We start from the raw sequence: 16,796 nt of genomic DNA, 5'->3' as shown, positions 1-16,796 counted from the left end.
TGCTGGGTCATGGATGCCTGTCCCTGTAAGTCTGTGCCACTTTGGGTTTACGACTAGCCATGTCAGCCCGGGCTCCTTATCATATGGATGCTAGCGACACTGTCATATACGTGTGCCAAAAGGCGCAAACGGTCCCGGGCAAAAGTAAGGCGACACCCGTGGGAATACCGTGCGTGAGGCCGCAAAGTGATATGAGGTGTTACATGCTAGATCGATGTGGCATTGAGTCGGGGTCCTGACACTGTCCCAGGCCCACCTGTACCGGGTGCCACTTGGTAGACTGCTAGCACTACCTACAAACACCAGAAACTAGTTGCAACTCTTGGACAGAGATCGAGTTGATTAATAAGTCGATCGGGGTCGACTTACTGGAACCCAATGTGTGGTAGTAACTGTTCATGGATCACAAACACAGAACTCAGTTCCTGAGGATGGCTGCAATGAGACAACCCACCATGTACTCCTACATGGCCTCTCACCGCTACCTTTACCAAATCGTGTTCACACACTTAGCTCACACATGGTAGGACATGTTCATCACCATTCCAATTCATTCCTGATGAATCAGACCTGACTCAACTCTAAGAAGTAGCAGGCATGACAAACAAACATGAATGAATAGGCACATCAGGGCTCAAACAACTCCTACTCATGCTAGTGGGTTTCATCCTTTTACTGTGGTAATGACAGGTCATGCAGAGGAAAGGGGTTCAGCTACCGCCGCATGTAACAGTTGAAATGTTGTTGTCCTAATGCGGTAAAAGAGAGCAAGAGCGAGAGAGTGGGATTGTATTAGAATGAACAAGGGGGTTTTGCTTGCCTGGCACTTCTGAAGATGATATAACTCTTCATCGGTGTCATCAAACTCATCGTTGGAACGAACGTCTACCGAGAGGGAACAACCACCGGCAAACACAAAAGGAACTGCAATCAATGCAATGCACATACATATGAATGATATGTCATATTAAGGTACTGAATTGACCTAGTGCAACAGTTAGTCATATTCATTGAAGCGGAATTCAAACCTATAGCAAATTCCAACATGAATTGTCCTATTCAGTGAGGTTAACTTGTTCAAACATGCATGAAAATACCATATTTAGATTCTTTGGATTTTTCTAATAATTTTTCATATATAACTTATTTAATTTGGAGTTACGGTTGAATTTCTATGAATTTTAGAAGTTTATACTAATTTCTGGAATTTTCTGAATTAAGTTTAAACCAGAAAAAGACTTATTGCATCAGCATTAGGTCATGCTGACCTCAGCAGGTCAACAATGCCTAACCAGACTCAAACTTGACAGTGGGACCCATGTGTCATCGACTCAGTATCAGTTAGTGACACAGACAGGTGGGTCCGGTCAACGGCCACGTCAGCACGTCAACTCTGACTTGTGGGGCCACTGTTATTAGTTAAAACTAATCAAAAACTATACTATGGTTAATTAAGGGCGTGGGGCCCATATGTCGGTGTCACTAGAGGGGTTAATTAGTGGGGCTGTTAGCTGCTAATGACGGGCCACATCATCTCACCGGAGTTCAGCGCCGGCGAGCACAGAAGCGCGGCGACGTCCACCCTAGCGGCCACAGCAGCGGCAACTGAGGGCACCAGGAGGTTTCCCTTGCCCGTGCGCATCTAGCGGAGGCAGCAGCAGGTTGCGAGCCCTCCGGAATCGACGGCGGCGATGGCAAAAGCGGAGGCCAGAGCTCGGTGGTTACGGCTGGGAGGGCTAGAGCTCGCGGGCGAGGGAGCTGAGCAGCACAGAGGCATCTACGCAGCACGTGGAAGAAGTCAGCGAGCTCGGTTTGGTCGTTAGGGCTTCTTAGCGACAGCAGGGACATGCATGGCGGGGAGAAGCTCTCGGCCATGGCGGGGCTACAGCGTAGAGGGCGAGCGCGACTAGGGGAGAAGGGGGAGATGACGGCGGGGCTCACAGAGATTCGAACGGCGCTGTCGTTGAGCTCGAGGAGGCACTGGACGACGCAGATCGACGGGCGAAGTCCGGCGGCAGATGCGGCAGTGACGAGCTCGGAGGCGTCATCACAGGGAGTCCGGCGATGTGACCTTCGCCTTGGTGAGGCGGTGCTCTACGGCGGACCAGTGGGACACGGCAACGGGGCTCGGCGTGGGCAGTAGCTACGGCGACGGTGAGCGGCGGCGATGAGCTTCGCTCGGTGATGCTCGGGGAAGCGGGACAGACAAGGGATAGGCACGGGAGAGAGGGGGAGAGTGACCAGGGGGTTGCAGGCGTCTCCGTGGCGCTCGAGTGAGGACGGGCGAGGCAGTAGGAGGTGGAAGCAGGATGTGCCTTCGCCTCTTGTGCATGCGCCATGCCGTCGTCCTCCTGGCAAGGAAGGAGACGACTCGCGCCTGGCTCTGGTGGGCTGGGTCGTGCTGGGCCATGTCAGGTGAGCGCCAGGTAAGCCGTATCTCTCTCCTCTGTCTTTTATTTCTATTTTCTATTTTCTGACATTTGTTTCTTTGATTTAGTAAAATACTAAATCAATTTTAAACTTCATGAAAATAATTGTGTCAACTAAGTGGACTTATACAAAGTCACACAATAATTTTCAGAATTATTGAACATATATTTATATATATAATAAATATAAATATCTATGAGCTCCTAAAAATATTGGTTTGAATTTTAACTCTGACCAATATTTTCAAAGAGTAACATGAACATTTTCTTGGATCGTTTTGGAGCAATTTTTATCTAGGTTATTTCCAGAAATGATTTCTAAGGGTTTCACAAATCCCCATTTCAATTTTAAATGAAATTCAAACATGATCCACTCCTGACTAGCTTGTCTAGATCATACCAGAACTAGGGATGTGACACCAAGGCACCGGACCCGTCTCAGACTCATCTATTTAGCCATTCGAAGACCATGGAGCAAGGTTTCATATTCTGCTGCATTGTTAGTACAAGGAAACATCACTAGCAACACATAACAAAACTTGTCACCTCGAGGAGAAGTTAAAACAACTTCAGCCCCCGAGCCTTCCAACTATCTGGACCCATCTAAATGAATCGTCCAACATGTGTTCTCTGGTTTCTCCTCTGGCATCTGCAACTCTGTCCAGTCATTAGTGAAGTCAACCAGCGCTCGAGATTTGATCGCAGTACGTGGCACATACTTCAAACCATGAGACCCAAGTTCAATAGCCCACTTGGCGACTCGTCCAGTGATTGGGTGACCGTGAAAGTAATGTTTGAGCTTCCGGCTTGCCTTGAACACCCCATAAATGAGCTTCTGCCAATGTGGATATCTTTGTTTAGATTCAATCAACACCTCACTGACATAGTAAACTGGCCGTTGGACCGGATGTTCCTTGCCAGCCTCCTTGCACTCCACCATAATGGCCACACTAACAGTACGTGAGTTAGCAGCTAGATATAACAATAACGGCTCTTTCTCAACCGGAGCAACAAGTACCGATGGATCAACAAGTTGTTTCTTTAGATCCTCAAAAGAAGAGTTTGCAACATCGCTCCAAACAAAGTCATCCGTATTTTTCATCATCTGATACAAAGGCATCGCCTTCTCCCCTAACCGGCTTATAAACTAGCTCAAAGCAGCAACGCAACCCGCCAGCCGTTGAACGTCATTGATGCACACCGGTTTGGCCAGGGATGTGATTGCCTTAATTTTCTCTGGGTTAGCTTCGATACCTCTGTGAGACACCAAAAAACCCAAGAGTTTGCCAGCTGGGACTCCAAAAACACACTTGGCCGTGTTAAGCATCATCTTGTAGACCCGGAGGTTATCAAAGGTCTCCTTCAGATCTGTTACCAAGGTTTCCTCTTCTCTGGATTTCACCACTATATCGTCCACATAAGCATGAACATTAGGACCAATCTAATTGGGAAGGCAATTATGCACACACCATTGATAAGTCGCCTGGGCACTTTTAAGCCCAAAAGGCATAGACACATAGCAGAAGGCTCCAAATGGAGTGCTGAAAGTTGTTTTCTCCTGGTCCTTAACTACCATCTTGATCTAATGATAACCTGAGTATGCATCCAAAAAACTCAAACGCTCGCAACCCGCCGTAGCATCAATGATCTGATCAATACGAGGGAGAGCAAAAGGGTCAGTCGGACAAGCCTTCTTCAATCCACACACATACGCCAGGTGTCGTTCTTCTTGAGTACAAGCACCAGGTTAGCCAACCACTCTGGGTGAACAACATCAACAATGAACCCAGCCGCCAAGAGCTGGGCCACCTCTTCTCCAATGGCCTTGCGCCTTTCCTCATTAAACTGTCGAAGAAACTACCTGATCGGCTTAAACTTCGGATCAATATTAAGAGTGTGCTCAGCGAGTTCTCTCGGGACACCCAGCATGTCAGAAGGTTTCCATGCAAAGATGTCCCGGTTATCACGGATGAACTTGATGAGCGCGCTTTCCTATTTTGGATCCAAGTTGGCACTGATAATGAACTGTTTGGATGAGTCGCCAGGCACAAAATCAACCATCTTGGTGTCATCAGCTGACTTGAATTTCAACACCGATTCATGCTCCATAGTTGGCTTCTTCACACTCCAGGGCTATTTTCTAGCTTCCATGTACCGTGATGGTGCCTTTATAACTCGGCATCTTGAGCTGTAGATACACATAGCACGGCCAAGCCATGAATTTGGCATAAGCCGGCCGTCCAAACAGGGCATGATATGGGCTTTTGATCTTAACCACCTCAAAAGTTAACTTCTCAGCCGTGGAATCATATTCATCCCCAAAGGCTACTTCCAGTTCAATCTTACCAACTGGGTATGTCGACTTTCCAGGCACTACACTGTGAAAAACAGTGTTGGATTGCTTAAGACTCTTATCAGTCAACCCCATCCGACGGAACGTCTCATAATAGAGGATGTTGATGCTACTGCCTGCATACATGAGCACTTTAGTGAACTTATATCCACCAACCTGAGGTGCCACTACCAAGGCTAAGTGACCAGGATTATCAACCTGGGGAGGATGATCTTCTCTGCTCCACACAATAGGCTATTCTGACCACCTCAAATAACGTGGAATCGTCGGCTCAACGACATTGACAGCCCTCTTATGAAGCTTCTGGTCCCTCTTGCATGAACTAGTGGTAAATACATGGTACTGTACACTATTCAACTATTTTGGGTTGCTCTGATATCCGGACTATTACTGCTGATTACCTTTGCCGGTTTGTGGATTATAACCTCCCTGGTTACCCGGATGGCCCTAGCCGTGAAAACCGCCTCCGCCTGAACCGGCGCCCGGGCCATGAAAACTGCCTCCGCCTGAACCGCCGCCAGGCCCGTGACTACCATCAAATGTGTTGGAATTTTTAAATGCCTTCATGATCGTATAGTCCTTCCACAGATGGGTGGATGGCTTCTCTCAGGTACCGTGTCTTCGACAAGGTTCATTCAATAGTTGCTCGAGGGTGGGACCTTACCCGCCTGACCGAGGGGGTTGCCTACCCTTGCGTCGTTCGTTGTTTCCCTGTGCATTGGTGTTAGCCACAAATTCGTCAGCCTTATGTTTATTACCTCCTTGATTTGTCGGGTTATGCTGGTGACCCTTGCCGTTGCCGTTCTTCTTTCCCTTCCCTGTTTTATCTTCATCAGACACATGATCCTTGGTACTGTCAAAATCAGCATACTTGACTAGGGCCGCCATCAACTTGCCCATGTCATTGCAGTCACGCTTGAGCCGCCCCAGCTTCTTCTTCAGAGGTTCAAAACGGCAATTTTTCTCCAACATTAAGACTGCCGAGCCGGCATCCATCTTATCAGATGAATGTATTATCTCCTTGAACCGGCGCACCCAATGGGTCATCGACTCTCCTTCCTCTTGCTTACAATTAGTCAGGTCCATGATTGACATAGGTTGTTTGCATGTGTTCTTGAAGTTCTGACCGGGCCTTTAATTCCGCCCATGAGCCGATGGAATTGGGGGGCAATCCTTTCAACCAAGTGCGGGTCGTTCCATCCAACATCATAGTGAAATACTTAGCCATTGCTGCATTGTTGACTTCCAACAACTCCATCGCCATCTAATAACTTTCAATCCAAGCCCCAGGCTGCAAGTCAGCCGTTTAATTAGGAACCTTACAAGGCCCTTGAAGTCTTTCAGCAAGTCCTCATTACGTATAGCTAGCACCAGGCAAGGGACACCTCCTGTTCTCATGGCTACTCCTGCCTCAACAGAGGTTGCCGGATAAGCCGGAAAAGCCTGATGAGCCGCCTACTCAGTTGCCAGTCGAACCGCCCGCTCAGCCTCTTGACGGATCCTCTCCTGATCCGCCAAGTTAAGGGCTCCACCCTGTGCCGGCTCATGCCTGCGCGGTTGGTTACGGCATTGAGCGTTGCTCGACATAGCGGCTGAGTCCATATGCCTGCTATAGCTCAGGCTCCGGCTTGGGTGAGGGGTTGAATGGATTCTGTCTCGATTGTAAGAGTACGCATCCTGCAGCGCCAGAGCCGTCTAAAGAAGTTCTCTCACCCTTCATGTTTCGATTGCTTTCGGAGAGTCGCCTTCCATCCGGAGAGCCGCCAAACGAGCCGACGCAGCAATGAGATTCTCCAGAGGATTGGGAAAGTGACCCGGTGATATTGGTGTATAATGAGGCGGAGCGATATTCATACGAGGCGGTTCCATGGCCCGCGGTTGAACCAGATCCGATTTGCCTCCAGCGGGTTACTTGGACCGGCCCCGGGTGTGTGGAAAAGGTTCCTAGGATCGAACGTTAGAGGTAGACGTGACTGAGTTTTCTGGTGCCTTCTCCTCATGACCTCGTTTGATGCGTTCAGATCCACCGAGAGCCGGAAAGTCTCTGCTTGAAGCTCCTGAGCACGAGCATCCAAAACCGCCGGCTCCACGGCCATCCTGACCTCTTCTGCTGCTAAATTTTCCTTGGCCTGTACCATCTCTTCGCGTACCCGTGCCACCTCTGCGTCATGCTGAGCCTTATCCGCCGGGTCCACCACATCAGTCAACAGAGCCATCAATTTATCCATGAGGTCCATTAGTATCTGAGCCAGGGGGCGTGTGGGGTCTCCTGACCTGGCTGCTGCCGCCTCGGTGGTTGTTGCTGCTGCAGCCGTGGAGTTTTGCCAGGGTTGGGTGCCAGCCATGAAGACTCTGGCTCGATTCGGCGGCTCAGATTGGTCCGGAATACTGCTGCCATCAGAACAGCCCCCAAGCACACCATCTTGCAACTGATACAAAGAATCTGTCTCGCCCGAGGACGACTCGCCGTCGGAGCAGATGGCCGTCTCACCGCCATCCACGGATCCTTCAGAAAACTCACCTCCATGGATGCAACCCACGAAGGCACACTTTACAGTGGGTTGGGACCGGGCGGATCCCGCGTGCTGAGCCGTCTCGATGATGGTGGTGCAGACGTCTGGCTCAGGGCCCGATTCGCCGATCCGGCCGATGAAGACATGAATTCCGCCGAAGGGTACCCGGTACCCGTACTCAATTGAGCCGGCCTCGGGGCCTCAGCCTTCGTCGTCGATGTAGAGCTTGCCGCGACGACTCTTGGTCATCCGGCCCACAGCTTATCCCTTGAGCCCTTAGAAGTTTCCCTTCAAGGACTCAAATCCATCGTGCACTGGCCCCATGGTGGGCGCCAACTGTCGTGGAATTGTCACGACAGATGTCCTATCAAAAGGACTTAGTCATAGGGCCATCGCAACTAGGAAGCTTAAAGGGGTTAGTCGGGACAAAGGACACGAGAGGTTTTATACTAATTCGGACCCTTACGATGAAGGTAAGAGCCTACGTCTAGTTGTGTTGGAATTGCTGGGGTTATGATCACCAAGGGGCTAATCTTCCGGTTTGGTTATCGATCTCTCGTTTCTTTCCCTAAGCCACCGCCGGGTCGTCCCCTTATATACATGGGTTGACGCCTGGAGGCCTACAGAGTCCCGGCCGGTTCATAAAACCTGTCCGGCTTGGTGACTTCATTATATGCCTTTCTTTACAAGTCTTTCTTTACATACGGCGGTTTACAATATTGGGCCTTAAGCTGCCTCTGGGCTTAGGCCTTCTACAAGTCTTAATAAACTACCACCTTGAATATTACTGGGCTCCTTTTGTAACCCGCCATTGAAGTTGACCCGGCCCCTCCTGGGCGGGTCTTACCTGGTAGCTATATTCCCAACAGTATTGTTCTGCTCTAAAACATATTTTAGAGTTGTTAAATATGCAAGATGAGTGCACCATGTTAAACTATGTATTTTTCCACCCCATTTACATATAAAGTTTATTAAGTTTGGAGCTACAGTTATTTAGTTAGGAAATAAATCATTTTAGCATGTCATCTATGCAAAATAATGCACACAACAATTTTAAATATTTTAACATGGATGAAAGTTGAATATTGTGAAACTAGAGAAAATTCTAAGAATTTTACATATATAGTTTGTCTAATTTGGATGCATGCATATTTAGTTATTAACAATGCAAAAGAATGGCATTTCCTGTAAATATGCATGCACTAGAAAATGCTAAAATCACAGAGCAGAAAAAACACATACGCGGGCCAGAAGCAATACGGTGCAGTGACCCGAGAGTGAATGAGGTCCAAGTGGCTGTGTGTGCATGGTTGGAAGAAAAAAACAATACATAGGGGAAAATGAATTGAGGCTCCATGGGATTTGATCCCAGGACCTCTCGGTATGCAGAGAAGTCGCTGACCACGGTGCTGGATGTGCGCTTGTGAAATGCAGTGCGCCTGACTCTTCTTGAGTCAAAAGCCGAACGCCGAACCTTTGGCCATGGATGCACAGAGATCAACGGAGCTGGCATTGACGAGCTGGGAGGCGGCGGCTCACGATGCAGAGCACAGGCGGGCCTATGGGAATGGGGTATGGATGCGTGCGTGCTGAGCAGGTGCGGGAGATTGGCTCGAGCACGAGGCGCTGCTCATCTCGGGCACAACATGGCACAGCGATCTGGCGGCGGCAAGGGTTGGGCATCACGGAATGGCTTGCGGGCAAGCCGAGCTGCTGCGGTGCATTCGTGCAGCGGCGTGAAGGATGCGAGTGAGGAGAGCGCGGTGTGTACGCTCCCTTGCACGCATGTGCGTAGGCCGAGCTGCTGCTCCTGGCCGTGATGGCCGTGGCCATGGTCAAGAGCGAAACGAAGGCTACATGATGGGTTCAAGCCAGGTAAGAACCGGGGAGGAGCGGCTGCTCACGATGGGCTTGAGGAACACGACGAGGGGGGCGTAGACGACGAAGGGATGACAGGGCTCGCTGAACTTGGCGTTACTCTGGACCGTGAAGAAGATGAAGCGGAGGAAGAGGACATCGAGGAACTTGGCATCTCCGGCCTTGGATCACCATGGAACAGGGTCGTGGAGGTGCCGCGAAGGTCCGCGAGAAAGGAGGGGAACCGGCGGGGCGGGCTACGCCGGAGAAGAGCTCCGGCTCATCCCGGACATGGCGTCGGGAGGCGAGGCAGCAGGTCGCGTGGGTGCCTCTTACCTGCGTGGCGGCGGTGGAGAAGAGGAAGAAGGAAACCCCTAGGGCTGGACTGGAGGTTTTATAGGAGGGAGGTGCGGGCGCGGCTCGGCTCGGCCATGTTGGCCATGTGCCCTCTCTCCTGAAGTTTTACTGAGAGAAAAGGGATCGGGAGGAGGAAGAAAAAGAGGGGAAGGAGAGGCTGCAGGTGGGGCCTGGACGGGTGTCCAGTGTGGATTCACCACGGGAGAGTGAAAGGAGAATGTGGAAGGAGAGCTGGGCAGGCCTGCTACTACGCTAGGCTGCTCCTGCTGCTGTTGTTTTTCTATTTCTTTGAAATAGAAATAAAAGAGCAAATGCATAGAGAGATAGGAGAGTGGTGAGGAAGAAATGAATACACCCATGGGCTCCAGAATTTATATAGTATTTGAATAAATTGAGTTGGACATTTTTAGAGGTTGAAAAATAATTCAAGTTTGAATTAAATTCAAACTTGAGGCATTTTTGAACCCAACCAAATCAAGTCCAATTGAGGTAAAATTTGGCAAATAGGTATAAGGCGTGGAGTATGATCATCAAGAAATAAATGAACATTAATGGAGGCACAAACAATGTCACTTGGCATGAAACCCAAGATTTGAAAGAAAGGAAGAAGTGATCAGGTTTGCATGTGGAGAAAGGTCTTGATGAAAAGATGAAGATGCAAACAACCATACGAGGAGGGGAATAAGGAGAGCGCACAAACAACACATCAATATTAAGAATGCAAACCCACAAGATAACCATGATGAAAATAAAAATGACAAAAGGGATATCATATATCATATAACAAGCAAGATGACCATAGCAACAACATGGATGGCACAATGCAATATAACAAAATATGAACATGATGCAACAAGAAAAATATGACAATGACACTCATCATGATCATGGCAACAAACATATGAAACACACGACGATAACGAAAATAAATGGATGGGAACTAGAGCATCGGTCTTGGGGTGTCACAACTCTCCTCCACTTACAGGAGATCTCGCCCCGAGATCTAGGGATGGCACCGCAGAGAAACAGAAGAAGGAAGAGGTAAAACTAAGTTGCTTCTTTGACAAATGAGTGAAACCAATGAACCTTGAGAGGTTGAAACCTTGAAAGAAAGAACACGACTGAGTTGAACACAATGGAGAGCACTCAGGTAGAAAAGAGAAACAAGGAACACCATGTGAACCTTGGACGTTGCAAAGCTATGAATGACAAGCACAATGGAGAAAAAGGAATTGAAACCACTCTGGTTGAAACGAGATAAGCAAGTAACAAGGAAGAACAAATTGGAACAGCACTCCGGTTTAAAACAGATGCAAGACTTGATAAGATGAAAGAAGTTGAATGAAAACACAACACTCCGGTTAACTGGATAAGAAACAAAGAACATTATCCTGACAAAACGAGATGATGGGTCAAAGAGGGCAACATCATCATGCCTCTGGACTGAAAGAATAGAAGCTGGATTGATGGAAAAAAAGAAAGGAGAAGAAAATGACAACTCCTACCACAAATGAATTTGAAAAGCATCCTTGCGAAGAAGGATTGAACGGAGTTGTTGGAAAATCAACAACGAAAGAATATGATTTCCAATGGTCTTAAGGAAAACATCCCAAAATTATGAGGTGAAGACCAGCCACTACCAAAAGATTAATTATCTGAGAGGAACGAAGAGATGGAAAAAACTTCTTTCACCGCGAGAATAGGAGGAAACTTGGATCATTGATGAACACCACAAATAGCTACATTCCATAGGGAAGGCTGTAGGTGAAGTATAACCCAATATAACTCCAAGGAATAAAATGATGGGTTTAAATATCTTATTCCGGACAACTTGTGAATCATGAAACTCGAAGAAATTGTCAATAATGATATAAGACCACCTCAAAAGACAATGAAGAAGAATTGTACTTCAGAATGCACGATGACGAATGCTTGAGCTCCTCCAACAAAACATGTCTTGAGCACGATATTTATTTTAGAGTATAGCTTGGCGGATCATAACTTTGAGAGAAATCTTGACGAACAATTGAAGAATGAAAGGAATTCCTTGGCGAACCACCATGCCAAGCCTCCATAAAGAACTCCGGTAATAAAAGAATGATCAAACGAAAGGAAAGCTGAAAGAACTCTGGTAATAAAAGGATGATACAAAGAAAGAGAAGTTGAAAACAAAAGGTGAAGCCTTGCAATGATTTATATGGAGCTTCGCGCGAGTTAACTGAGAGAACTTGAAACTCCGGAAAAAAGGATGCACAACTTGAAACCAAGAGTTTTGATGAACCTCCGGAATAAGGAATTGAATTTACTCGATGAAACAAGAATAAGAATTACATTATGCTTATCCTTCATCAATTAAATTGATGACCAATATATTTGGCATACTACTCATTCTCGATGAAAGGATTAAGAAAGACATAGCGCAAACTTGAGAAAATACTTCAACGATCCACCGATAGGATTGGAAAGAACGAATGAATTGATATGATGATGTATGAAGAGGAATCTTGAACAAACTGCCGTAAGAAATAAAACGAACAAAGAAAAGATAGCGAAATACCGGGAAGAATTAGAAAATGAACGAAGATACTTGAGAGAATTTAGATACGTGAGAATGAATAGATCACGGGTTGATTAGAGAATACTTGAATGATGCCCTGGTAAGATTTGGAGAACGAGAACTGAAAGCTAGAATGAATAATTTTGAGATGATGGGCTCCAGAGAATCAAACTGAAAAGACCCCTGAATTTCTCCGGATGGGTGAAAAGAATTGTCACAATCGAAAACAATTATGAGAGGATGGCAACAAGTTAGAACCACACATATTTGGAAGAACAAATAAGGATTTAAAAGTAACTCCTCTTCGTCTTCAAATGTTGAGAATGACAATGAGAAACACCACCATGAATTGTTGAGGCACTCCGGAATGAAAATTATAAAGGTTGAACCATCGATGAAAAGAATTTGAAAGATCTTGGAGAAAGACAGTTGACTAATGATAATTCATTCTTACGTCAACATTAGAAAAGAATTTGGGAATCGCTCTAGGAAAAATTAGAAGAGTCAGGTAAGATCCTGGAAAAAGGCATGTGCGTTATGGGCCCACTCAAAAGATACACCGTTGAAAATTGAAAAGAGAGATTGCTCCGGTTGAATTAAATGGCTAGAATGAGATAACATCCTCGAAAGAGCTTGGACGAATCGAGAAAGGAAAATTGAATCTTCTGATCTATCTTTGGCACTTCGGATATGAATAGCGAGATATGAGCGATTATGAGGTGCACCGGTATGAGAAAGCATTGTGTAATGAGGAAAGTGTTAAGATTAACACCGATATCTTGAATTTAATCCATCGGAGAAGAAAAGAACAAAGAAAAATAGATTTGAAGCTCCATTAGTATCTTCCTGAGAATCACCAGATAAGAACATTGACGAAAAGAATGGAGAGACTTCACATCAATAAAAAGGATACTTGATTAAGAAATCAGAGTCCTAGAAGAAAAAGGGTGGGAGGGCAGGAAAACAAAGACAACTTGGGACGGACGAAACGAACACTATTGAGAAAACTGAGATTGGATCTTGCAAACGGGAAAAATGATAGGATCATCTTGAAGAGAATCACACCGGTTGGGAAGAATTGACATGACAATCTGGATGATCATGAAGGATTAGAATCCACATAAAAATATGAGAACACCATTTAGGGAAGGTATGGAATAAACACTTGACATTGAAGCAACTCGATTTGGCTTGACAAAAACTAAACATGGATTTGGCTTGCAGAATAAGCCAGAACGAATACATATGATAGAGATTTGCCCAATCCCATATCATGCATCTGTCGGAAAGATATTCTAGGAGCTACTTGAATTCCCACCTATAAACTCCTAAAACTTTTTAGTTATGCAATCAGGTGTTGGGGATATAGGGGAAGCATAATATCTCACCCAAACTAACAATCCCTACATCCAGCTTTATCCATCCTTCAACACATAACCAAGAAACCTTCGAAAATCATGTACCTCAACCTTCAGAAAGCATCTATTATACAAGCTATGTCAATACTCCCGAACTCCCGCCCCAGTACTGGGTGGCGTCGAGGTTATCTCACCAACAACTGCATAAAAGATATTTTCGATGTCGGCGAACTCAGGTATTCCTGAACTGCAACGATAAAATTGTGACGAGAACACCTCGGAGCTCAACTCCCCGGGACACTGCCACAACACCTAATTGTTAGGAGGCACCAAGAACAATGTTCTCATCACAAGAATATATTGGAACGATTCCAAGATACCCGCGTGATCCTAAAAAAATTTCGTGAAACTCGAGGAGAGAAAAGTCAAAACTTCTATGTCAGGAGGCTTCCTACGTCTTGAGCACTGTGTTTGATTTCCTTGAAGAGGAAAGGATGATGCAGCAAAGTAGCATAAGTATTTCCCTCAGTTTTTGAGCACCAAGGTATCAATCCAGTAGGATGCTACGCGCGAGTCGCTCGTACCTGCACAAAACAAATAACTCCTCGCAACCAATGCGGTAAGGGGTTGTCAATCCCTACACGGTCACTTACGAGAGTGAGATCTGATAGATATGATAGAATAATTTTTATGGTATTTTTGTGATAAGGATGCAAAGTAAAATAAAAGCAATGTAAAAAGCAAAGGAAATAACTAAGTATTGGAAGATTAATATGATGAAGATAGACCCGGGGGCCATAGGTTTCACTAGTGGCTTCTCTCAAGAGCATAAGTATTTTACGGTGGGTGAACGAATTACTATTGAGCTATTGACAGAATTGAGTATAGTTATGAGAATATCTAGGTATGATCATGTATCTAGGCATCACTGTAACACCCACAATGCGGCTATATCTCCCACGTGTCGGGGCATGACTTAGAGGCATAGCCGCATGGTAGGCATGTTGCAAGAGGCGTAATCTTTACACATCCCATGTACTGAACAAGAAAGGGGTAAAGAGTTGGCTTACAATCACCACTTCAGACAATACATGAATATAGCATTACATCATCCAGAATACAATCAAGGACCGACTACTAAACCAAAATAAAGAAAGACCACCCCAATTGCTAGGTCCCCGATCGCCCCAACGGGGCTCCACTACTGATCGCTAGGAAACAAAACAACCCAACGAACACGATGGTCATCGAGCTCCCACTTGATCTCAGCTGCATCATCTGCACTGGTATCAACGGCACCTGCAACAAGTTTTGGAAGTAATCTGTGAGTCACGAGGACTCAGCAATCTCACACCCACGAGATCAAGACTATTTAAGCTTAGGGGTAGGAAAGTGGTAATGAGGTGGAGCTGCAGCAAGCACTAGCATATCTAGTGGCTAACTTACGCAAATGAGAGCGAGAAGAGAAGCAAAGCACGGTCGTGAACTAGAAGTGATCCTCAAAGTACTTACATTCAAGCATAACTCCAACACCGTGTTCACTTCCCGAACTCCACCGGAAAGAGACCATCATGGCTACACACGCGGTTGGTGTATTTTAATTAAGTTAAGTGTCAAGTTCTCTACAACCGGACATTAACAAATTCCCGTCTTCCCATAACCGCAGGCACGACTTTCAAAAGTTCAAAACCCTGTAGCAGTGTCCCAACTTAGCCCATCACAAGCTCTCATGGTCAACGAAGGATATTCCTTCTCCTAGGACGACCCGATCAGACTCGGAATCCCGGTTACAAGACATTTCGACAATGGTAAAACAAGACCAGCAAGACCACCCGATGCGCCGACAATCCCGATAGGAGTCGCACGTATCTCGTTCTCAGGGAAACACCAGATGAGACTAGCTACGAGTAAAACCAATCCTCAAGTTTTCCCAAGGTGGCCCCGCAGGCAGCTCGGTTCGGACCAACACTTAGATAAACACTGGCCCGGGGGGGCTAAAATAAAGATGACCCTCGGGTTGGCCGACCCGTGGGAAGGGTAGGTGGTGTTGAGGCAAATGGTAAAACCAAGGTTGGGCCTTGCTGGAGGAGTTATATTCAAAGCGAACTATCAAGGGGACCCCATAACACCCAATCATGTAAGGAACACAAAATCAAGGAACATAACATCGGTATGACGGAAACTAGGGCGGCAAGAGTGGAACAAAACACCAGGCATAAGGCCGAGCCTTCCACCCATTACCAAGTATAAAGATGCATTAATTAATATAAGAGATATTGTGATATCCCAACATATCCATGTTCCAACATAGAACAAACTTCATCTTCACCTGCAACTAACAACGCTATAGGAGGGGCTGAGCAAAGCGGTAACATAGCCAAACAACGGTTTGCTAGGACAAGGTGGGTTAGAGGCTTGACATGGCAATATGGGAGGCATGATATAGCAAGGGTAGGTATCACGGCATAGCAATAGAGCGAGCAACTAGCAAGCAAAGATAGAAGTGATTTCGAGGGTATGGTCATCTTGCGTGAGATCCTGCAAGGAAGAAGAACGAGTCCATGAAGAAGACAAACAGACGTAGTCGAACGGATCCTCACAAACGCGACGTTGTCGGAACTAACCCGAAGAAGCAACACGGGAAAGAAGCAAACAACATAGTAAACAACCATCACATAAACATGTCATGATGCACAACCAAGTATGATGCATGTCCGGTTTAATGAGGCATGGCATGGCAATATGCACAAACAATCTTACAAATTAAGTGGAGCTCAATATGCAACTCCATTGCATATTGACGAAACACCACGTGACTTGTTTAGTTCTCTCTCGTTTAGGTACCCAATAATATTAAATGTTGGTTATCATGGCAAGAGGTGAAGCAAAAGAAAACTACTACCTTGGCAAGTTTAAATGAGGCCGGAACAACAAACAACAAATCCGTAAACTCCTCATGTGCATATATTAGGATTGGTCATGTTCTACGCTAAACCATATTTTAGAGTTTTTAAACATGCAAAGTAAAGTCACCATGTTAAACTAGGCATTTTTCTACCCCATTTACATATAAAGATTATTTAAATCCGAGCTACGGTTATTTAGTTATGAATTAAATCATTTTAGCATGGCATTTAAGAAAAATTAGATAAACAACATTTTCAACAGTTCAAACATGCATGAAAGTTTGATATTATGAATCTCGATGCAATTCTAAGCATTTTTCATATTTGAAGTTTTTACATATGATGCATGGTTATTAAGTTATTATATGCATGAAGAAGGAGGGGTTTTCTGCAAATCAGTAAACTCCTGGATAAAAAGATAAATCACTCCGTGGGAAAAAACATGAGTCCGTCCGAAACTGTGCAA

Source organism: Triticum dicoccoides, chromosome 2A, assembly GCF_002162155.2.
Source record: "Triticum dicoccoides isolate Atlit2015 ecotype Zavitan chromosome 2A, WEW_v2.0, whole genome shotgun sequence".
Classification (NCBI taxonomy): Eukaryota; Viridiplantae; Streptophyta; class Magnoliopsida; order Poales; family Poaceae; genus Triticum; species Triticum dicoccoides.
The sequence above is the reverse complement of the archived record's forward strand: the minus strand, read 5'-3'. Positions refer to the sequence as shown.